The sequence below is a fragment of the Sceloporus occidentalis genome, unplaced genomic scaffold, assembly GCF_023333645.1.
Source record: "Sceloporus occidentalis isolate IW3139 unplaced genomic scaffold, rSceOcc1.0.p SCAF_12, whole genome shotgun sequence".
NCBI lineage: Eukaryota > Metazoa > Chordata > Lepidosauria > Squamata > Phrynosomatidae > Sceloporus > Sceloporus occidentalis.
This window is the reverse complement of record NW_028316992.1, coordinates 18,971,757-18,995,830: the sequence shown is the minus strand read 5'-3', so window position 1 is coordinate 18,995,830 and position 24,074 is coordinate 18,971,757. Positions and strand designations below refer to the sequence as shown.

At 40.4% G+C, this 24,074-nt stretch overlaps 1 protein-coding gene across 1 annotated transcript in view; it reads right to left on the bottom strand.

Moving 5' to 3' along the window:
- LOC149305342 (von Willebrand factor C domain-containing protein 2-like) overlaps nucleotides 1–24,074 on the bottom strand; it is a 150,086-nt gene that overhangs the window by 54,860 nt on the left and 71,152 nt on the right. The gene's annotated exons all lie outside the window — the stretch shown is intronic.

The window sequence follows — 24,074 nt, the reverse complement described above, 5'->3', positions numbered from 1 at the left end:
TGTGTGTTAACCAAGGTCACACAGTGCCTGGATTTTCATGGGAATTGAACATGAAGGGATGAAGAAGTGAATCTAGGGAGTGTAGAAGTGAAACTTAGGGCCGGAACAGACTAGCAAAATAGCAGGCTTCCTGGCAGCTTGGGGGAATGGCGTATGCTTGACACATGCTCTTAAGTTGGCAGGAAACCACTGTGAAGCCGCCCAGCCATTTACAAGGTAGCCACTTTTTTTGGTGCTCCAACGGGGTGGCATTTACGGTGGGGGGAAAGGGTGGCTTTTTTCTAGTGCAAAAAGGAGCGGCATTTTGCTGCTTCCTTTTGGTCCCAAAAAGTGCTGGATCATGGCGTGTGGTTGACACAGCCCTGATCCAGCAATCAAAGGGCCGGCATCAAGCCACCCCTTTAGGGCCGTCTGTTTCAGTCCTTAGCTTGTTCATTTAGATCTGGCAAAGGATGGGTTATTGTGCTGGTCTTTCCAATAAATTTTTTCTAGTTTCCCCCTTGAAGTGTTTTCACTGAGTTAAATAAAGACAAGGCATTACAATGACAAACATAAAGATATAGTGGGCATACACAGTCAATTTCCTTCAATACCACACATACTATCTGATAAAGGCTAGGAGATTTCTATCACAGGACAAAGGGTCAAGTCTCTCTACATTTACAATTTCTTTGAGATCATTTGTCCAGGAGGCCTGTCACTACATTACTTCTGATATAATCATTTTTTTCTCTTAAAAATTAGTTTTCCACCATCTCATGCAGGCCTCTTACAAAGGACTCCGCTGGCACTCCTGACTTTGGTCTTTCTGATACACTTGGCAATAAAAGGCCCATGGATGCAATATGCAATCCTACCTAACCTTTACACACTCACACTCACATGTACTAAGTGAAATTAGAGGATTTGTAGATAAGGTTAACTTAATTTTCCATAGCATAGATGAGAGACTTAACCTGCACTTTTCCATTTCCTTATGGAATTGTGTTACTAAGCAGAAAGAAGAGAATCTTTTTCTCCAATATGGCTATTCTGATGGCCCACTGAAACCAAAGCTTTCTCGGATTGAAAAGTGTGCCAAGACAAGCATGTTTTTTTAAAAAAAGATTTAAGGGTTAGATTTCTGATACCCTATCAGGATGTTTCCAGAACTTGGAATTAACTTGTTAATGAACTTTTAAAGTTATTAAATTCAGCAGTTTTTTCCTGTAGTGGTTTCACCAAACTCATTCCCTGTTTAACATTGAAGTTAAAAATAAGTTTTAGTGAATTTATTTGTTAGATTTCGTTAGACCAGGTTCCTCTCCCTCTTTCAGATGCACCAAAGTAGAATGTCTGCTGATTTGGAAGAAGAAATCTTAAGAGTTGGAGGAAATGTATTATATGCCTATGTTGTTAGAGGAGCTAGAAAGAAAAAGAACTTAGGAATTTAGTTGAGAACAACAGTAGAAACAAGAGATAAAGAATGGAAAAGACAAAAAAATAGTCTTGGAAAGGAAATGGTGTGAGGGAGTGATTTGTTTGGAAACAAAGGCCCTCAAGGGGCCAGGACTCTTTCAGGATGTCAGACCTTTAGGCCTGAAAAGCAGGCATCCCTCCTCCCTATCGCATGGAAGAAATGTGTTTTGAGTCTTTCTGGGGAGTAGGGATGTATTCATGAGTCTCTTTAGTAGCTTCTCTTCTACTGAATTTATTTGGGATTTGTTTGTTTTATATATTAATGCATAATATACCATCTTGCATAATGTTATTTGGGTGAGATGCAATGAATTTACTTTTTAATCTTATTTTCTATCCACTTGGGACTTTATCAGACCAGCCTGCTGTCCTGCCACAATTGCGCTAGTTTAAGAACGGAAGCATACTGGTTTGGCGTCATTTGTTATCACACTTTCCCCCACAAGAGCACTTTGATGATCCATAGTTGTATGATATTAATTAAAATAAATGATTTATTTATATTCTGCTTTCCCCCCACAGAATCAAAGCGGATTACGAAAGAAAGGTATCAAATACAAAAAAGATAGCCTCCCCACCAAGTGATCTGTTTCCCACACTGCCAAATGCTGCCATTTGGGAGATAGGGTGGGAATGAGCAACCATAGCTACCAACTACCTCCCAAAGCCAGCTGCTGTGTGAATGTGCACACAGCTATCAGCTTTGGGAGACAGTTGGCAGCTGTAAAACTCCGACCCTCTCCCTCCTGAAGCAAGAGGTTGCTGTGTGCACATTTGAAAAACAGTCCCACGGAAATGTTTGTGCTGCCAACTGCCTCTTGAAACCAGCTGCTGTGTGAATGTGCATACAGCAGCTGGCTTCAGGAAGCTGTTGCTGGACATAACTGCTGCAGCAGTAGGCAGGAGAGGGGGAGAGGAGCAGAGTCATGCTCATTCGCACCTCGAGAAGCAGAACTGCAGTGGAAGGGGTCCTATTGCATGAAGGCAGAAATGGAATAGTAGAGAGAGTGAGATGGGTTTTGCCCATCAATGAAAAGGTGCACTATGGTAACAAATGGAATGCAAGGTAGAAGCAGGACGGACATGACATTGTGTGATGAGTGCCAGCCAAAGATGCTTTTATCCTGTTAAAATTCTGTGGGTTTTTTTTTATTCTTATGCAACAATGTGAACAGTTTTCCTCATCTCCCCCATTTTTCTCTTTATTTTGCTCTCCTTCCCCTTAACTAAATTCCAATTCTGGGGTGGATGGTAATGAATTAATTTCCTATTTTTTTTAACATTTAATAGTGTAAAATTAATTTTCAGATGTAATATTTGGAGTTCTGGTTGTTTCAGAGAAGATGTCAAGCCAAAATAGATGCTAACTGAACCACAGCTTTATTGCAAAAAGAAAAAGAAATCTAGAACAGTGGCAGAGCTGACTGTTTGGATACATAGCATCAGGTATAGTTGGAACAGCAACATGTAGAATAAAATTCTCTACCAGGAACCTAACAAGAAAGGTTTCTCTTGATGCCATCCCTGCCACAGATAGTGAGGAATAACTGCACTTCTATCCAGTTATAGCAGTGTGATACAGTGCAACTGCATCATATGTGGGCTTGCCATCTGCTTGCCATTTGTTACAATGGCGTGCACAGGAGCACATGACCATTGAAACAAAAGGGACTTGAGGTCCCACTTATTTACCATACCCAGGAGGGTTCAGAACAGATCCCCCATCTATACAAAGGGCCCACTGTACTAATATAATTGCCAAGATTTGATCCTATGGGATCTTACAGTTTGTAAGGTTTAACTGTGGTGCAATGCAAGCATAGAACTGTGTTGACATAGACACAATGGCAAGGAGGCCACCTGATATCATCTGACCTGTTCAGATGATGAGCCAGCAAAGCCAGTGAAGGAATCCAGCTTGCCTGCACTGTGGGATCATCGGCACACCTAAGGAGCTGTGAAATGGAGGGTGCTTGAACAGCTTCTCTTCCCTGCCTTATATAAACACAATTTGAAAAGTGGCAACACTGATTTTCATCTTGCAGCCTAATTTGTGGCTGCTTTTAGGAGCAATGTGCCCATGTGCTTCCATCCATTATTCAAGGCAGGCAATCCGTGTTCCAACACGATTTTTTTCAAAATGCACACTTAGTAAGCTTATTGCTCATTTTCTTTTAAAATCCTTTTCTTTGCCCCCTGATGTTGATGTAAAACAGAATGGTTCTGTGATTTAAATCCTGATAAAATCATTTTACAAAACAGGTGTTTTTTTAAGAAAAATAAATGCTTCACTTGAAAAGATTGATGTTTTTCTATTGTGTTTTTCAGTGCCAATTAATTACTTAATTCATTAGCAGTGTAACACAAGAATGGGCTTTGAAAATCCTGTGCTTTGTGTAGATGCCTTTTATTATGCCTAATTAAACACTGTGGAAGGACCTGATTATACCTCTGAGCATTTCCTAATCTCGGGGAAAAAAATAATGCACCCAAGCTCTTGCCATTTGCCAGGTATGTAACAAAAGCAAAACTTGACAACTCTGTGACTATTTACAAATCACAATGCATAGTAGAACTCATTGCAAAACATGGTGTGGGGAGATGTATGTGCAGAAGGCTCCCTCCACACCATTTCCATGGAGGGTTAGATACAGGAACCCTAATTATTTTGGTTATTAAGCAGAACATAAAGAAAGCAGTGGAAGCAGCTACTGAAAATGAACAACAGTGCCAGTGAGTAAACACAGTCTCAGGACAAATTGATGTAATGCTCACTAAAGTTAGGAACAGATTTCCAGATGGTGATTATACATATGGCTAAGGCTATAGCAGGAGCCAAAAAACCTTGCAAAAGAGCAGAACCCTTTCCAAATGAAATCAGCCCTGACCTTGAAACATGAACATTTGCCCATGCCAGAAGCTGCCTCTTTAATTTCTCCTCTTTACTCTCCAGCAATCATTGTAATCAGACTTAGATCTCATTTAGTGTCCACTAAATATTGTTCAAGTAGTTAGATCGACCCACCACATTTTGTGTTGCAATCTGCCAGATGCTTGATAAATCCCCTGTATTTTGCAGGTGGCCTATTTATTAGTGAAGGCAAACCAACAAAAAGGAGGGGCTTGTGGAACACGAGAACACAGAATAAAGCAATTAGTCCTGGAATGCCTTGACTTCCAGCCAAGTACATAAAAGGAAGAATGATGATGCACATATTGTAATTACAACCAGTAGCGTATAGGATTATTATAATTTGCATTCATACAGTGGAGTCAAATGCTTCATTTTATAAACTGTCTCACACTATGTTTGCGAGCCATATAGACAATTCTGTGCAGGTGGCTGGCCCACTTTCTTGCACTGTTCATATAGAAATAATGGTTGGATCTGGGCTGAGTCATACTTAGAAAAGAATTACTGATAGCAATGGAACTTTATTTGGGGTAAACATAGTAAGTATGCGAGAGCCAGCATGGTGCAGTGGCTTGAGCATTAAATTTATGACTCTAGAGATCAAGGTAAAAATCTCCACTCAACCATGAAAACCCACTGGGTGACCTTGGGTAAGTCACACCTTCTAAGAGGGAGAGAAAAGGCAAGCTCCCTCTGGCCAAGAAAATCCACTCCTTTTGCCAAGAAAACCCATGGTAGCTTCTCCTTAAGACTTCCATAAGTTGGAAATGACTTGAAGGCACATAACAACAACAAAGTGAGCTTGGATCAAAACTGCTAGCTATGAGTACACAGGTCCTAATAATGTGCCCTAACAGCAGATATAAGGGACCAAATATTTGCACTATAGTGCACATTTCCTCTCAGCCATCTCATAAAGGAATGTTGACTTGCTTGCCATATACAGAGATAGCGAATCTTTTAGGGATTGAGTGCCCAAACTCAAAGGTGTTCCAGCGCTGGTTGTAACTTGGGCCCATTATAGACGGGCCCTTCCGGCGCCCCTGTCATGTGCTAGGGGTTGGCTGAGGACCTAACGTCCACACCGGCCTCACCTCTAGCACATGACGAAGGTGTAAAGATGGTGGTGCCCTATACACACGGGTGCTGCCATCTTTACGTGCTGGATGCATAGCATCCACACGTCGTGCCCCGGATGTGATGCCGCGAGTGCGTGAGTAGCGCCTCGCGGTGTCTCATCCAGGGCGGAAGAAGAAGCGCCATTTTGGGGCTTCTTTTTGCTCCGCGAGGGAGCCGCGCAGTTTGGCTATTGCGGCTCCCTTGTGGAGCAACTGGCAGTGGCACGAGACTGCCCCTTCTGGGCGGTCTGTAACACGCCTTGGTTCTGGGGGAGGAACTTCTGGCGGGGGGGAATAGGACTTCTGGGTGGTAAGAGTTCTTCCCTCTGGGGGTGGGGTTTCCACCTTCTGGTGCGAGAATTCCATGGGTGGGACTTCCCCAGAGACAGCTAAAGGCCTGGAATGGAAGGGAGGAAAAAGAGAAACAGGTGCACACCTGTTCCTCCCCTTCCCCCACCCTCCTGGGCCTTTAGTTGTCTCTTGAGAGGCACCTAATGGCATGGGAGGGCAGAGAAAGAGGAGGAACAGGTGCGTGCCTGTACCTCCTTTCCCCCTGCCCTCCTGTCTCTCCCTCCAAAATGGCTTTGCATGCCAGAGAGGGCACATGTGGCATAGGTTCGCCACCATGACCATATAACTTTCTCCTGTAACAGGGCAGATGGTATATTTTGTGTGCATATTTTGCCAGTTTCAGGCACTGAAGTGGATATAATATGAAAGTGATTATATAAAGATTATAAAATATTATGATTTGAGTTTAATAAGATGAATATATGGGTTTACAGGGACAGGGAAAGAGTATTTTGGGTAGGGCTCTTGACAGACCATACTGAAGGCAAGCTGTCCACTCAACAATTTCTGGAATGGGTGAGATTATGTTATGTACCAAGTTATGGCTTGCATGCTGATATGACAATTAAAAGTCAAAGTATTTCCTGAAGCAATGTATACACTGTAATGTGTGTATGTTAACAGATACGTGCATGCATAGATGTGAAAGTTCCTCTGCAGATGTGTAACACATACAATGTATAACAGATGACCCATGGTCCATGTCTAAGATGTCGGATTCCTCAGAGACACAGAATGCTATAAGAATGTGCCTATACCAAGATTTCTGTGTTATATGTGCTCCTCCCTGTGGAACCTGTATGGCTAAAAGGAACACTATGTCTGCTGGAAACTGCTATTGTTTAAGACTTCTGGAGACTTCTAACTCCAGAGGTATCATTAACTCCTTATAATAAAGAGATGGGGTGGATGAAGCACATCTGTTTCACACTTCATTAGGATTCTGTAAAGGAGCCCTTCAAGGATAATGAGACATGAGATCATAATTCTTACTAAAAATTTTGAAATTTCAAAATCCTTTTGGAAAATGACCCCACCTATATTATAGGAATTTACTTTTCATACAAGTATTAAGAAATCTTGCTAGAACCAGAAGACACTGAAATATAAGCAATATTTGCTTCTTCCTTTCTTGTTAAAACAACTCAAATGCAGTTTGTTATAGTTTTCAATCTAACTAAGAGAAATGCTTGGAAGTTAAATCTCTGGAAGAAGATTTAATATAATCTGATTGGTATTTCAATTCTAGAAATGTTTCAGTATTTTAGCACTTTAATAGTTCAGTATTATGACTGGTACTTCAGTATTTTCTGATTGGTCCCCATATGATGATTAAATTGTTCTTCGTGACATACAGTAACTGTATTGTTCTAATTACATCATTTAATACACTTGGTTGTGAATTCATCGTCATGTTCAAAATCAATATACAGTGATATGTATATTGGGGAAATCTGTAGGCTTTCTGGTGTCCTTTTCATGGCAGGACTGTAGCTCTGGGAAAGATCACCTCCTTCCCATACAAAATATTGCAGGCTCAGCTCCCTGGAATCAATGGATAAAAGTATGAAATCTTCTGAAATGCCAGAGAATTGCTGCCAGTCAGTGTTGAAAATACTGAGCTGGGTCTGTGACCTAGTATAAGTGGGACTTTAGTTCAAATCAAGCATATAAAGCTACAGCTACAAGTACAACTGAGTGAATTCCACTGAAAGTAGTTGGACCATGATATAAACATGTTTAGGATCAGGCCACGTAAATGTAACATAAATGTGACAGTTTGGGACCAGGCGGCATGAATGCAAAATAGTCTCTGTTAAAATATGGGTTCCAGAGAAGGAGAATTCATGCAGATGTTCATGTCCAATAGATTCTCTCTCTCATCTTATGACTGAAGAGATATAGATTGTCTGGTAAACATCTTTCTTAGTATTAGGAACAAACCTCCTGGATGTCAACCAATGCAGCTCCTATAGGCTTCCAATTAATAGAACATATAAGCAAAGAGGTGGAGCCAATGGAATCAACACACAGGGAGATTAAACCACAACGGGTAAAGCATCAGTGGAGAAACTTTGCTTTTCTGCTATAGTCCACTTGAGACAGATCTTCAATAGATCTTCAGTATTGTACAACACAGAGATAGAGAGCTTGGCTAAGTCACATTATGGATCACAAAATTCCCCAACCAGCATAGATTCTGGGGCCATGACCTTGTTATTCTGCCAGTGTAAATATGCCAAAGGTAAAGGAAACATGATTGTAGGAAGAAACAACCAGGAGCAGCAATGATGGGAAAAGAAGGTGGCTGGTTTTGACCTATTTATTCCTAGAAGTCTGGGTTTTGTGGGGTGGGGGTCCTTGGAGCCATGGTGTACTGGAAGGGGTTGCTTGGACAATCACTTGTGTTACCAGGCATTCAATTGTTCAAACTACCTCTGCCAGTGTGCCAAGACACCCCCATGAGACATTCAAACTAAGAGCCAACTGCTTCCTTCTTCTCTTGCCACTGCCACTGCTGCCATCACCTCCAGAAGCCAAGAAAGTGTCAAACTAATCCTGTGTCTGTCATTTAAAGAGTTTGTCCCTATAGATTTCCAGTCCCAGAACTGTAATCTGAGGCAAAGATCCAGATGAATGTTAGTGTGTTTGAAAAGCCTGTGGGCATAGTTCTGCTGGATTCTTGCACTAGGAACTGCATAAGCAGACAATGCCATCCCAAAAATGGGACACTGTTTGCACAATGCGGCAGTGAATGCCTGCGTGTTAGAGCACTGGAAAAGGTAAACCATTCACATTTTAATTTGTTGTAAGAGTGGTTTGTCCTGGCCCCCAAAAGATAACTATTTCAAAATATTCAGATGTCAGCAGCTAGAGATTCCAGTACTGATCTGTGAAGTTACAGCTCATGCTTTCAACAGGGTCTGCGTGTGTTTAAAGCCTCATAAATGCAGGCAGTTGTTTTCTCATGTTGGCATTGAAATCCTGATTTGAATTCTGTAGTGCTGTGACACTCAGAATAGGAATTACAATTAAAGTCTGCTTTTTGCTGTCACCCTTCAGCCGTCATTCGCTTGTGCTTCTCTCTGTATGATTACTTACTTCTCTCATGCCTCTGCCTTGCTGGTAATATGACTTTTTTGATGGCCACAGCAGTGTGCCTTAATTAAAATGAGCTGGGTGTGAAAAGCAATACCTTGCTAGAGCTCGGTTGGCCACTGGCAGAATCGGGTCTCAATGGATGGCAGCTGACTTTTTTTGCTCGTGGGTAGACTGATTCAACTTCATAATGAATAGAGTGTCAGCTGTATATGACACAAGTAGCTGTTCAACCAATATAGTAGAAAGTGTGTTACAAGAGAGCAGTCAGGCAGAAAAATTATTAAGACCTTCAGATAGCTCCAGTACTGTCAGTTTACCAAAACTATTCCTTTTTGGGATCCCTCTCCACAGGATATCATGCTCCCTCATTTGACTCTATTTTTACTTTTTAGGATTCCTGTTTAACATTTTGTTCAATTTGAAATTCAAAGCAGATATGACGTCAAATGTATCTTTACTCGATAAAAATGCAAACAGGAATGGGCCTCCCCAAAAATTATTTGGTGCCATTACCAAGGGAAAGTGTAAACCCTTCTTTCTTGATCCTGATGTTTACAAGCTTTCTTCCCTAGCTGTTAGTTGCATGTCTTTTTAAAAAATGCACACAAAACACAGTTACATTCAGTGGCTCCTCTACCTTCACTTATTATTCTTCAGGCTTTTTAGCCTATGACCCAAACCTGATGGGAATTAATGACACACTCCTATATGTCAACTTTCCTGGTGTGTCAAATGGACTTACATCTTTGTAAGCATGCTTAGGAGTGAAATTTTTCAGCTGGAGACAGGGTTGAATCTAGTCTCAACCATGTCAACATGCACATGCACAGAAACATGAGGACTCAATGAGGTGCCCCCTCTATGATTTCCCACTCATTTTGAAAGGTTTATATAAGACAATAAATCAGCTATATTTTTCTGTATGTAATCAGCCACATACAAACACTTCCCTGGTTTCAAAAGTAGTAAAAGATTAGTTCTTGCAAAACAAATTATTGCAGTAGGGAAAGAAAAGTATTTGGCAGTGTGCAATGCAGGGTAGGGTAAAGCATCCTAAAAGCCAAGATGTGGTGTGATTATTAGAAATGTGTCCCTCTAACATTTCATCTGTGAAATATTAGAGGGCACGCAGCTAATGCACACAAGCAAGGAGCAATGCAATTGTCATAGAGTAGCAACTAAGATCTGAGCAATGGTTTAGGAAGTTTCTTGTTTGACTCTCACATCTGTCATCAGGGTTGTGGAGCCTTTTCACACAACACATTTATGTACACTGTTATTCCACTTTAGCTGCCATGGTTCCATTCTATGATTTGCATTTGATGGGGCATCAGAAGTGCTTTCTGAGAATTCCCATGTCCCTTCCCAAAACTCAGGATTCTGGCATCTCTTCTTGCAATTTCATAGGCAAAGTGTAGAGTGATAAAACAAATCCTTCTTAGACCCAAGGTTTCCTTGAGTAAAGTGTTTAGCTCCAGTATTTTCAGTCAGAGTCTTGGGATATAGTAGAGGGAGAGATTTTGTGTAGGGTGCCTTTAGTATGCTATTGAGCAACAGGATCTCCAGGGGCTGTGCCACACCACATGGTTATAGTACTCTGATTCCACTTCCGGCTGCCTTTCGGGAATGTCTACAGTTGCCATTAGTTTAAAACAACAGCAGCAACAACATTGTCTTTCAAGGAACCATATAGATCTCTGGGAAGAGCTTTTACAAGGTTAATTTTTCCTGTGATGTTCGTGAAACAGCTATTCCCATGTTGCTGCCAGCCTCCTCCTTTCTTTCTGTATATTTTGGCCTTTGCCACCACCTGCTCTTTGCTTAGTTTGATACTAGATGCCCTATGGCTGAGAAGAAGATTTGGCTTTTGTCTGGCACAACACACTTTGTGGAACAGCATTGGGATTCAGTGGTCCTCAGCTGTATCAACCAATGCGTCACTCCACTTGCTATTGTTTAATTCTCAGTCCAGGCGACTGAGACAAGAGGGAAGCATTACAGATTGTATCCTCGTCTGCTCCAAAGAATCATTGCTCCCTTGGCTCTGTCAATCATAATTTGCATCCCCTGGCCATACAAGCTTAGGGAGCAATCCAGCCCAAGTTGAGCACATTTAAGCTGTGTTGATTTCAGTGAGAGAGATTTAATTACCCCACTGAAATGATCTCGCTGGGTTTTAATTCAGCACTTAATTCAGATTGGATCATGCCTTCAGATTTTACTCTTGACTGACAGTGTGTATTAGCTGACAAGCTAGTACCACAGTTCAGTTCTAGACAGCAACAAAGGAAACATCAAGCCACATGTTCTCAAGTATTTAATAATATATTTTAAGTACATGTTCTGCTTTGCATTAGACATCTCACCTTCATCTTTTCACCTACTTACATACATCCTCTCTTTATGTACCTGTCTGAGGCCTGAAGTGTGGGAGTGGGGATCCTCTGTGCCCCATTGGTAAGATAAATACACTGTATGAGAACGTGGGGTAGAGCCTTCTCAGCTCTAATTGTGGAGTGCTCTCTCTTGGAAGCCCCAAATGGCACCGACATTGATTTTCATTTCAGCATCAAGTGAAAACATGGCTCTCCACCAAAGCTTTTAGGCCTCACTGATTTATCTCAAATGCTAATGCACATTATTTTAAACAGTTCTGATATGTTTTAACTTACATTTTTGTTTTATTTAAATTATTTTGATTATTTTATTTTGATTGTTTAAAACTGTTTAAGTTTATTTGTATTCTGCCATGAGATCTTTTGGTTTAGGGTGGGGTAGAAATGTATTAATAAACAAATTTAATAAATGACTTCTCCAAGTGCACAGAGAATTGAATGATTCCACTGAGCAACCTTAGATCTATTTGTTTGACCAGCCTTCAGAAAAGCATTCCCTGCTTTTCTGTACTTTATTTTATGTTATGACATAGCCATGGTAGCAGTGTCCTAAAGGAAGAATGAAAGGTTATTCAGTGAGTCATGAGCCTGAAGTCCTGGAAAGCTTTTACAAGCACCTTTTGTAAGGCTCTGTAATTTCTTAGAGATTCTGGCTCCCAGCAGAAGTTAATGTCTGATTTTGCATCATTTTCAAATTGCTCCATTTTACAAAGTGGGTGAGGTTTCCTGCTGAATATTGCTGGGGAATTCCTTTGAAACAGGGGTTCAGAGCATCAAGGAAAAGTGGCTTTAATCCTAGATCAAAATTGTCTAGTGTAGTACAATCCAGAAAAGAGCCAGCTCCAGTAAAAACTAACAATAAAACACTGTGCTAAAACACTAGTCTAGCACTAACAGGCAGACCTTAGCTTTTAATCACATTTTTTCCTGTGGTTCTCCAATAATTACTGTTCTACATTTCCTGTAATACATTCCTTTTTTACCTTGACATTGCTTGAAAGGTAACCGAAAATTATCTCCCAAGCCTTTTGCTTGCAGCTCTTATCGCAGCACAGGAGTCTTATGCAAATTAACTGCAGTACTTTGAATAAAGGAAAACTAAATTCTTTCATTAATATTTGGCTTTTGCTGCCCTAGTCTATAACCTGGGAAGACATCTGCAATTACTCTTGAGTCCTGAACCGGGTGTCTAATTCTGGGCCACAGCAATCCTCCTGTGCCTTGCTTTTCGGGGCATTAAACTTCATCCCACAAACCTGACTCAAACTAGTGATCTCCACTGATCGAAGAAGCCTAATTAACTTCAGAGGAACTCTTCATGTGGGCCAGAGAGCTACGCATGAGGCTCCCATACCCAAGGAACGTGCACTACAAGGACGGTCATACCAGCACCTGGGCAGCTTGTTTTCGAATGCATATAAGTGAGAGCATTGATTTCAAAGGAACACACTGTGTTCCTTCCAAACTGAAACGCGGCTGGCTGCGGCATTGCTTCCCATCTAGAATCAATCAACAGAGCTGCTTCCTCTGTTTTCTCTGGCCCTATGTGTAGTGTGTGTGTGTGTGTGTGTGTGCGTGCAGGTGCTTCTAAATGTAGAAAGGGTTTTGTTTTAAATCATAAAATGAGAAAGTGCTGCACACCACAGAGATGTGTATTGATCTGAAAAAAACAGTGTCAGAAAGGAATCTTGATGAATGCATATCATGGCATGCTGCTCACCTAAAGGCTGAAACTGTGCCAACTGAAATTGGAACAAAGCTTTATTTATATGCATTGCAAAGGCAAGTCCAACAAAACACAGGTATCCTTCTTAAAACAAGTGCTACTAGTTACAGCACCTCTAAATTGGAAGGTATTCTCGCAAGGGCCACAACCGAGGTGGGTAGTTTTCTTTATTCTTGCTTGTCTATTCCTTTCCTATGGAACAAACAAATGACATTTTACTACCTGATAATTTCATATGCCTGACCTATAAGTAGCACAGACTAGCCAATTAATCCTGCCTTAAGGTTGATTCACATTTATGGAAACCGTATTCTGGGGATATTCTTGGCAAGATTTGTTCACAGGGTGTTTGCCATTAACTTCCTCTAAGGTTGAAAGAAGGTTAGTTACCCAAGGTCACCCGATTGCTTTCCATGGCTGAGTAGGAATTTGAGCCCTGGTCTCCTAGAATCCTTGTCTAAAATTCAAACCACTAAACCAGGCTGGCTCTCCCAGATTTATTATGCTTTTTACACTAATGTTGGCTTTCATGACATACTTCAGTTTTCGATTCTTAAGGTACCATATGACACTTTTGTTACTGTAAAGTCGAAGGTTCATGGCCGGCATCCATAATTTTTTTTGTGTTTTTCGGGCTAAGTGGCCATGTTCCAGAAAAGTTTCTTCCAGAAACTTTTCTGGAACATGGCCACATAGCCCGAAAAACCCACAAAAAACTACTTTTGTTACTGCTTTGGGTAACTGGCCCATTATAAATACGGCAAGTGGGTCAGCAGAAAAAGGTGTGTGTGTTTGTAGGTGTAGTATGAGGTGATGCTGTGGGAAGAAAAGATGTAAAGGGAAAAGACATCAGCTAGAGTTGCTGGTATACAGCTAGCTAAACAGCTGGAACTGCCTCAGTACAGTTCATGGTTCTCAGTGGTATGGTTTTTTGGGAGCGGGTGCAGTTCTATTCAAGCTAATTTATAACGGAAGATCTAGTGCTAAGAACCTCAGGGAAGTCAGTACTAAGGGCCCAAACAGACAGGCCAAAATAAAGCTGCTTTGGGTCACTTTGGAGGTATGCTGTTTAAATGACACGCGCAACTTAAGAGGCCAGAAGCTGAGCCAAAGCCACACTCCAGTCCTCAGGACTGGAGTGTGGCTTTGGTGCAGCTTTTGGCCTCTTAGGACACATGCACGTGTCATTTAAACAGCATAACTCCAAAGTGACCCAAAGCAACTTTATTTTGGCCTGTCTGTTTGGGCCCATAGTGCACAATTGTAATTAGTCTGGTATTCAATCAGGGTAACTGTTTCTTTCAATAGAGAGAAATGTGGTTATAATATTCTTGGAAAACAGTGTGCCTTTCACCTTTACTGTGGCTGTAGCAGTCTACAGGATGTTAGAGTCTAGTATGAAATGTTCAAGGGATAGACTGGAGCTAATAGTAAAGAAAGGGCTGTGATTAGACAAGAGCAGCAAGAGACGACAAATCACTAAAACAGGGCATTAATCACTTTGTGAAAAATTGCCAGAATTAAAAAGTGCTGCTAGAACTCAGGAAAACACATGATTTTTTTTTCTCCAGACAGAACCATCCAGGAAACCGCCTAAGCTTCGCTCTCTAATGGCTGTGATCAACCATAGTAATTTATGACCACTCCGGATCACTTACCATGTCACACATTAGCAACATGAGAGGGATACTGCAAATCACTCCTGTGTTTGAAAACATAATATGGGAAGAGTATAATGGATACGTATAGCTTGAGAGAAGATGTCAGGCAAATGTGAAGAATGCATGCAGTATTAGTTTGGAGTAGTGGCAGATGGATTGGAAGGAAAAGGAACAGCAAAATGTACACATCACATAGAGAAACAGTGAATTACAGAACGGATTGATTTTTTTTCGACCCGAGTCCAGGTGAAATGTGGAACAATAGTGTTGTCTCCAGAGTGTGTCTGACATTCTCTTATCCTTTCAGTTAGTAGCATCTCTGAAAATTTCTGGTGCCTCTGGCAAATTAGTTCTCAAAAGCTCTGGTGATGGTTCCCGTCAGGCCCCACACTGTCTCTGTCAACCAAAGAGCGGTGTAAAGCTCCAAGAGCATGGGATAGATAGAAGTGATGGGAAATTGCCAGGCTGAGCTTAAGAAGGTTCCTTGGTTTGAAAATTTGAATAATCTGGTTTGTGGTCTCAAATTTCTTGAGAGAACTTTCCTGTGGCTGCGCTGAATCATACTGTGCAAGTGTATCAGGTATACAATAATGCATCTCAAATGGATGGACCCATAATCAAGATAGTGCCTTTCAAGAAAACACAGGCTGAAAATCTGAGGTTCAGTGAACATTAGGCCTTAGTTTAACTGGTCAAAGCACAAAGCACAAAGGTTTATGTGCACGTTTTATGCGCACACGTTTTTGCTTAGGTACAGCAGTTTCTTTGCTTAGAAGATGCTTATTTATCTGAAAGCATATATGTATCTCTAACAAGGTTGCTTTGAGTACTTTAATCCAGACTCATAAAATAAAATGTTGCAGGTGGAGTCAGAATGACTTAGTCAAGGCTGTTCATGGCAACTTGTGACTGAACTCCATATGCTAGAAGCCCCAGCCTGGATTAGTTTGAGGAGATTATCACACTGACTCTGGTGCCTGATTTACCTCTTCCAAATTTCAAATTCAGAAACTAGGCTGATTTTATCACATGGCCTTTTTTGTCAAAACACCTTCCCGGTGCCTCCAGTGCCCTTCAGTGGCCATTTTTCCAATTCAGAAGCTTCTGATTTTAGGGACAGGATTTCTTCCAATTTTAGGGACAGGATTTCTGTGAATTTCATGATCTCTTGACTCTTGACCTCCCTTGTATGCATTCATAGCACTTCTTTCCCATCTTTCTAGATTCTGAGAGGTTCATTCATATTTGTATGCCTCCCACGATACTCTTTATGTGGCAAAGTACAAAAAAGGTGGTCAGTTAAAAACCAGTGGATATTCCTTATCCTTCTGGCTCTGCTTTAAAGTGGTAAGCACAGAGAATGGATCTCACTCAATATGCTGTTGGACTTCAACTCCCATCAATCCTATCATAGTCAATGGGCAGGAACAAAGAGAACTGCAATCTAACAATGTATAGAGAGTTGCACTTTCCCCAACCTTGTTTTAAAGAGAAAGATGGATGAAAAACATTCCATGTAATCAACAATATTCCTGCACATGTCTATTCAAAACTAATTTATTGCAGTATTGTCCAGATAAATGACATAGGATTTTGGCCTTTAAAGGGTTACAGATTCTCCTCCCCCTTCTTCTTCCAAATTCAGCAAGATTGTTTTTATTTTGCTTTGAAATGGAAATTGTGAGAAATCCATCTTCATACCTAACACAAGCATTCATTATTGGGCAGCATCTAGAATATGGCTGCCATGAGTGAAAGACTTTGATGCTTCAGAGTTAATCAAAGATACAGTAATATTCACAATGTGATTGCAGTAATGATCTCATTTCCAATGGTTTGTGGGTGTAGAAATGAGAGAGAGTATATCATTGGTTTGGAATTAATGAATGTAACAGAGACATAGACAAGGGATAGGGGGCAGGTAAGAAACTCATACAGAAAACTTTTAAGTGCTTTCTTAATGTCCATTTTGCCAAACCCACTTAACTGTCATGTTTAATTCATAGCTTTATTACACACTTTGCTCACCAAAGTCTCAATTTCATATAAAAAGGCCAGGCCATAATCCAGTACTTTACATATTAAGATTCCTCTTACATATTTTTCTTTTCTTTTCATTTATGGAGAAACCGACAAAGAAGCAATAACTATTAACTAAATTAAAAGTATACAGAGCTAATCTTTGCAGCTCTGGATGCATAAGAATGCTGAACGAGCCAACATCCCTCGAAGGGGAAAAGGTAAAGGTAAACTATTCATGTTCTATGTTTAGAATGGAAAACCTTTTACCATATCAGTCTTCTGGATCATTGACAGATGACTTTAAAAAAAGACAGCAGCATCAATAATTGTGTCTTGGCTGGCATATGGAAAACAAATAATAAAGCTAAGAACTTTTGTCAAAGTTCAGCTGGGTATGAGACTTAAATCAGGAGCTCTCAAAACTCACACCATGGTTATAGGTAAAACAAATAAATACCTGTTCGATAGTTTTCTTTAAACCTGTGGTGGTTTCCTAAACTGACTACATCTAGATAGGAAGGCACATTTAGACCACATGGGCAACCTAGGTTCTCATCAAGATGGTGAACTTTTGCCTTCGATGTATCCCTCTAGAGTTCAAGTGGGAATTTACATGCTGAATGCTTCTCCATTGACACTCTAACACCTAAAAAACCCCATACTTAACACAAATGGGATCTTGAGATGGACACAAGGCTACAGTATTGGTCCTTATACACTAGTGTGAGAGGGTTGCTATGTATTTTGTATGTGGAATAACATTCAAACGTTCCTCCCTGCTGCAATCCAGTTTGAGCGGTCCAGTCCAGACACAGGCACACCACTCCAGTGACTATGCCACAACTATAAAAAGCACACACATATACACAGGTTGTTTCACCAAGTCTGTTTTCTGCACTGAGTGTGGTTTTGAAATAGATGGCTGGCAAGGTCCCCTCCAGTTTTATGTTTCTAACCATATGTAAGAATAGCTATCCAAAGTTGGTGAATGTTAACGCTGGCAAATCTAGACTTTTTTTCCTGTATGGTTTCTGATATTCATAAGATTCATTTACACTCATCCCTCCATATTTGCGGCTTTGATATTTGCGGATTTGATTATTCACAGATTTTATTAATATGTTCTCCCTAGGAACATCTAGGTCCTCCAGTGCAACTCTATGTTCAACTTTAACTAAAAGTTGCACTAAAAGACCTAGAGATTCCTAGAGAGAATACTCTACTAGGCATTTGTAGCTCCTCTGGCACAATTCTATGGTCAATGTCTGTCAGATATTGACCGCAGAATTGAGATTCCTAGAGAGGTTGTGCCCCTAACCCCAGCATATATGGAGGGACAAGTGTACACTTGTCAGCATTCTCGAGTAATAGCATTCAGCAAATTTGGGGCTATTCAGTTATAATGCATATCAAGATAGGCAGACTTGTGATCAACAGTAACATTTCACAAGATGTATGTGCCATGTAGGGAACTAGGTATGCTTGTTTTGTCCATGAGGACTATATGTGGATTTTAAGAATGGAAGTGATACCTACAGGTCACATGTGCCCCCCCTTCCATTTATGTATCTCTCCCCCCCCCCAACCTATAGCACCAAAGTTTAGTATCCACCAATTTTGGGGTGTTTTCCACTTACCACAGAAATTCAATAGTGCAAGGGGGAGCCCATAGCAAGATTTTTGTGGGGTAGGAAGGGGGAGTAATTGTTCTCTTGGATCTACCTAATTTGGCCACCCTTATTTTAACAAATGTTCTATTTTCACCTTCATCCCATCATTTACTGGTAAATTTCAGCATTTCATAAAAGAATCCTAAAATGTTCAGCACTAGGAGGGAATGGAAACAAGAAAACCCTGTCCTGTTGAGCCTTTAACTCCAGTGTTTCTAATAGTGGCCATTCAAATAATTCCAGGAAAATGACTATGAAGACAACAGTGTCTTTCCGTCAAACTACCTGCCTACCAAAAATTCAGAGTTACATAACCCCTACACTTGAATTTTCTCTTTAGTTACCAGGCCTCATAACATTATCCTTATTCTTATCATCCATAACTTAAAGATCTGGTATTTTATAGCTATCTTAAGGCATTGGTTATCCCCACATCTTGGCGTAGTATGTATTCCATAACTTATTTAGGTGTTCTATGAAGACACTCTTTCCTATCTGTTCCAAACCTAGTGGTAATCAGTTTCATGGATCTTATTTCCAGGTATTTTCTTGAACATATTAAGACTTCATTCAATTTATTGTAGACGTATGAACGAATTTATTGTGCTTGTAAGGATTCACAACAAGTCATGAAAAGTGGTGTATTTACTGCAACCACAATCAATGGAGGGGGGAAAATCATCATATTTTTCTTCCACACGGTATCCCATGTCATCTTCCTTAAGCAATCAGACCTGAACATCAGTGTTTGGCATTTCTTCATGATGCTTCCATTTCTCAAGGTTACCTGAAATAAGGCACAACATCTAACCTTGTGCAAATGGATTTTCACCCTATGCTCTTCCCGATCTTTCTTAAATGCACTCCAGAGGATTTTCAAACCTTCTGGAAAAAGATGGGAGTGGGCAGAGAGGGATCCATTCCACTGGTGCATACAACCAAATTCAGTTGACTACAACCCAAACTTATGGGGGAAATGAAGGCTGGTGGTGGCAGATTTATTCATAACATTGTTAAGCAGGGATTCAGAATGATTAATAATTGGTGGAGTAGCACTGAGAGAAGACTAATATGGATTTCATCATAGCACCATGAAAAGTATAAGATCAGAAATGAACAGTTGGTTACATTTCTTTGATTACAAGGATGAAAGACGAATGCTGTTAACTTCCCCAATCAGATGAAACAGGTAAATAAAGCACTGCAGGATTCATGTTTTCCCACTATTTACGAATAACACATTTCAGGAAAAAAAAAAAATCCCCAAATTTGGTTGCTTAATAATTGGTCCAGGTTACATTTTTTTCTTTTCTTTTCTTTTTTTTAAAAAGCAATAGCTGACTTTTTGTTTGTTTGTTTCTAGCGGGATTTCCCCAGGGATCCAAACAACTCTTCAGAGAAATGCATTTGAAGTCTTCTCTCATCTCTTCTCCTCCCAAATTTTCTGTGTCTTCTTTATCCTGCAACAGTTGTATACAATCAAATGGCAGCTAAAACATCTCTGAAACATCTTTTCATTCTTCAAAGCTTTTAAAAGTCTTTTTGACCTAATTTCTTTGTTAACCATTCCAGAAGTAAATTTGACAGAGAAATGAAAAAGAGCTGAGATTAACCCAGCGGGGAATAAGTGGCCCTGGGATCTGGGAAATAAACAGTGCTCTGCTATGCATACTCACTCAGAAAAACATCTCTATTAACAACAATCCTATTTAAGTCATATGTCCTTCCCAAATGGAGATGTTCATATGCAACTCCAGCTACATGAACAAGTGCATATCTATTCAATTCCATTCTTGGCAATGTGGTGCCGGATTGCTATGGACACTCAATCTACAACATATTTTGTCACAAATCTGTACCTCTTGAAGAGGAAAGATATCTTCTCACCACTTTTCCAGGCCTTCCCAGGTGTACTGCTTAGAAATCAGTTGGGGGCCTTTCAGGTTGGCCATTACCCTTTTTCAGCCTAGATAAGTTTTTTTTCCCCAAACAAGAAGTGACAGTCCAGTTTCCTGTTTGGAAAGAAGACCATTCCTGGCCTGGAACAGATGAGGTGATGTCTAAAAAGGCTTGTGATGGCCAGTAGCACCCTCCTGGTCTTTGGGAGCTTTGTAGACTAAACATAGGACCTCATCACACGAGGCACTTACTGCTGCCAAAATGTTCCCCAAACGCTACAGAAGTGCCAGAGGTGGGAACATCCATCATGCTTCTAAAACGTCATTGAGGCTTCCCGTTTTCCTTCTGTTGCTGAAGCATTCATGGAGAAGCCTTGGAAAAGCCATTTTTTAATAATGGGATCTTCCACTATTGAAAAAATGCCTTCTGTAGGCTTCACCGCAAACGCTTCCACAACAGAAGGAAAGTGGAAAGCCTCAATTACACTAGAGAAGCATGATGGAAGATCCCAGCACCGGCGCTTCTGCAACATTTGGGGAACGTTTGGGCAGCGGTAAGTCCTCATGTGGTAAGGTCCAATGACATCTATACCTTGGGGTGGAATGAGTGGAAAGTGGGATTTGGACCTAGAGGGTCTCACAAGAGGATCATGAACCCACAACTCAAGTTGTCATAAAAAACATGTACAAAAATGTATACAGTACCAAAATGTGCACAAAACACATATGCTAAAAATGTGCAAAAATTATGCACAAATGTCTTATATTGGGAATCAAACTCTTAGAACCCAGTATAGAACTAAGAAAGAACATGGTGGAATTCTGAGAAGCACAAAGAGAAAAAAGTGATTTTCACATCATTATTGTACACTGAACTAAAAATGAAAAAGAAAAAGAAATGGGTCATGGTATAATGCTACACTTGTAGCCTTCCACAGGTCATTGCACCCAGGCGGTTGTCCCTGTCTACATGGAAAGCTATTTGCCAGCTAATTGTAGAGTACAGGCTCTTTCCAGTACTTCTGTCTCCTGTATCTTAGCGATGCTAATGTTCACAAATCCTGAGGCAAAATTATTAAAGGCAGAAAGAGCAATTAGGCAGCCAACCCCCATTAAAGTACAAATAGACACTCTAATGAGAAATTAGGAATGATGGCACATGAGTAGGCTGTATGCACTTGCCACTACTATCGGAACTTTCCAAATAGGCCCTTCTGGAGATTATGTAATTCCTTATTAAAAATCTAGGGATAAAAATATCAGCGAAGAGAGGAAGCAGTCAAAAGGTCTACTTAGATTCACTTAGATACTAGAGCTTTTCTTAGATTCGGGAAAAGGTTGGGGAAATGTCACTCACTGCAGCTGGGAATATATAGCTGATGATGAGTATCATCAGTAGTCCATGAGGTTATGATCTTTCCATTATTATCGCAAGGTAAAATAATGATTAGGGGAATTGTTCCCCACTTGTGTTTTGGAAAAGCCAACTGGAATCTGTTTTTGCAGCTTGACCTGCAAGCAGGCACATCCCAAACTGTGGATCCAGGGTTGCTGCTGAGAGGCTTATCTAATGAAGGCCATTCCATTGAGAACGCCAACCATGATGTGCCATCTACAAGAAGGAGATAAGGTGGGATTCTTTTATAACAACAAAAAGTATGTGACTAAAGCAGAATGGAGCAGCAGGGGTAGTACCTGGGCCAAACAAAGTGAGTGAAGTAGGGCAGAAAATCCAGCAGTCCTGATGCAAAAGTGCCTGGGTCACATCCAGAGTGGCAAAGAACCATTCCTGGACCTAATCCAGGAAGTAGATTTAGCCCCCCCCCCCCCCAATAGCTGGAGGTGTGGACTGGAAGGCGACTGGAACCTGTAGCTTCTTTAATTTCTTTATATAACAGGTAAATGAAAATTTTTGCCTCCATATTTTAAGTTCTCCCTGAGCCAGTATTAAACACTCGATTGCTTTTGGCAATTTTCTTGATTAATCTTTGGGGCAGAACATATTGAAGCTGGGGACTTTCAGAAACTTGTACTATGATGCTATAGATAATATTAATGATGCAATATCACCCAAAGCAGTCAGAGCCAGCACTGGAACACTAGAATTCCACATGAGGCAAGAGGGAGAATCTGGCTTCAGTATCTGTCATTCCTTTTGCAAAAGTGTTAGTAACAGGTGGGTAAGATCAATGCATATAACTTGGCCATCTACATATTACTATTTTCGTTTATTGCTTCCATCTTCGGCCAGTTCTGTAGCACACAATGGCTTCTGGCAACACCCTTATCGAAGACTGATGTCACAATATCCCATCATTGAGTGATTCCTGCCTCCACATCCTCAGGAAATCATATGGCAATGTACATAAGTCATTCTGTTCACATCCTAAGCATCTGCTTGCCAGTGCTTGCCATTAGTGGCTTCTGTGCCACTTTTGCATTAATTCAGTAATGAACAAGAACTGTATATTTCTAAAGTAAATGAAGAAAGACACTTTGGTAAAATGTGGATTTGCATGCAGAAGAAAAAAAGGTTATTTACTGTAATTTGTGCTTGTGTCCTCAGAGTTGAGGCTATATAAATATTTATTGCCTGTTAAGATAAATGCACATAGCAACTACTCCTGACCTTTCGCTCTTTCCTCAGGCATTGCTCCAGCTGATATCTGCAAGAGTCTCAAGTGAGCTTTGGGAGGCAGAATTGGGCACAGTATTTCAAATTCTGTATCAACTCTGATAATTTACAACTTTAATTATAGAGGGTTTACCTATGAAACATCTTTCTTCTGACTGATATTTCATTGTGAATCTATCTACTAGTCTTTGCATCAGGTGATTAATATATTGGCCAGGAAATATTTCACTGTTGCTGTGTTTCGAGTTTTATCTGTACTGCGGTCCAGCTGACTCTTTCCCAAAGACTTAATGGGAACAAACTAAGATTTAAGATCTAAAACTGAAACCACAGAAATGCTTTTTCATTATTTATTTATTTATTTATTGGATTTCTAAGCAGTGCCTTCAGCCAAAACTGAATTTCAGGGCAGTATATGTTTTTAAAAATTGAACACAATTCCATAGGAAAACAAATAAAGCATTAAGACTAACACAGTACAACTGAGAGAAACAGGATATATGGCTCCAGATTAAAACAGAGTAATTTAAAATGCTTGGGCAAATAAAAAAGTTTTACATTGAGTCCAGAATGAAAATCATTGCTGGTCAAAGGTGTTATCTCCCATCACAGAGAAAGCTACCATTTTAGTACAGGCATAATTCTTTCCTCCTCTAGAAATAATAATAATAATAATAATAATAATAATAATAATAATAAATTTATTTATTTATACCCCGCTCTTCAGCCAAGGCTATCAGAGCGGCTTACAATTTGTTAATTAGACATTTCCCTGCCCTCAAGCTTACAATCTCAAAGGACAAGACACAAAAAGAGAGGGAATCACAGTAGCAAAGGGGAAAAGTCCAGCAGATCTGCTCTCCCTCGGAGGCCTGTTGGAGCTGGCTTGCCTTCCTATCCCTCTTAATATGACACTTAATATGTCCTTAATATGACACTTACAAGAGCCTTCTTTGATGATCCATGGATCAGTCAATATGGACAAAGTTTCCCATGACAATCTTGCAAACAAGCTTGTAGAATGTGGGCTAGACAAGGCAACTGTTACATGGATTTGTAATTGGTTGACTGGCCAAAACCAAAGGCTTCTTTTCATCCTGGAGAGAAGTGACCAGTGGGGTCC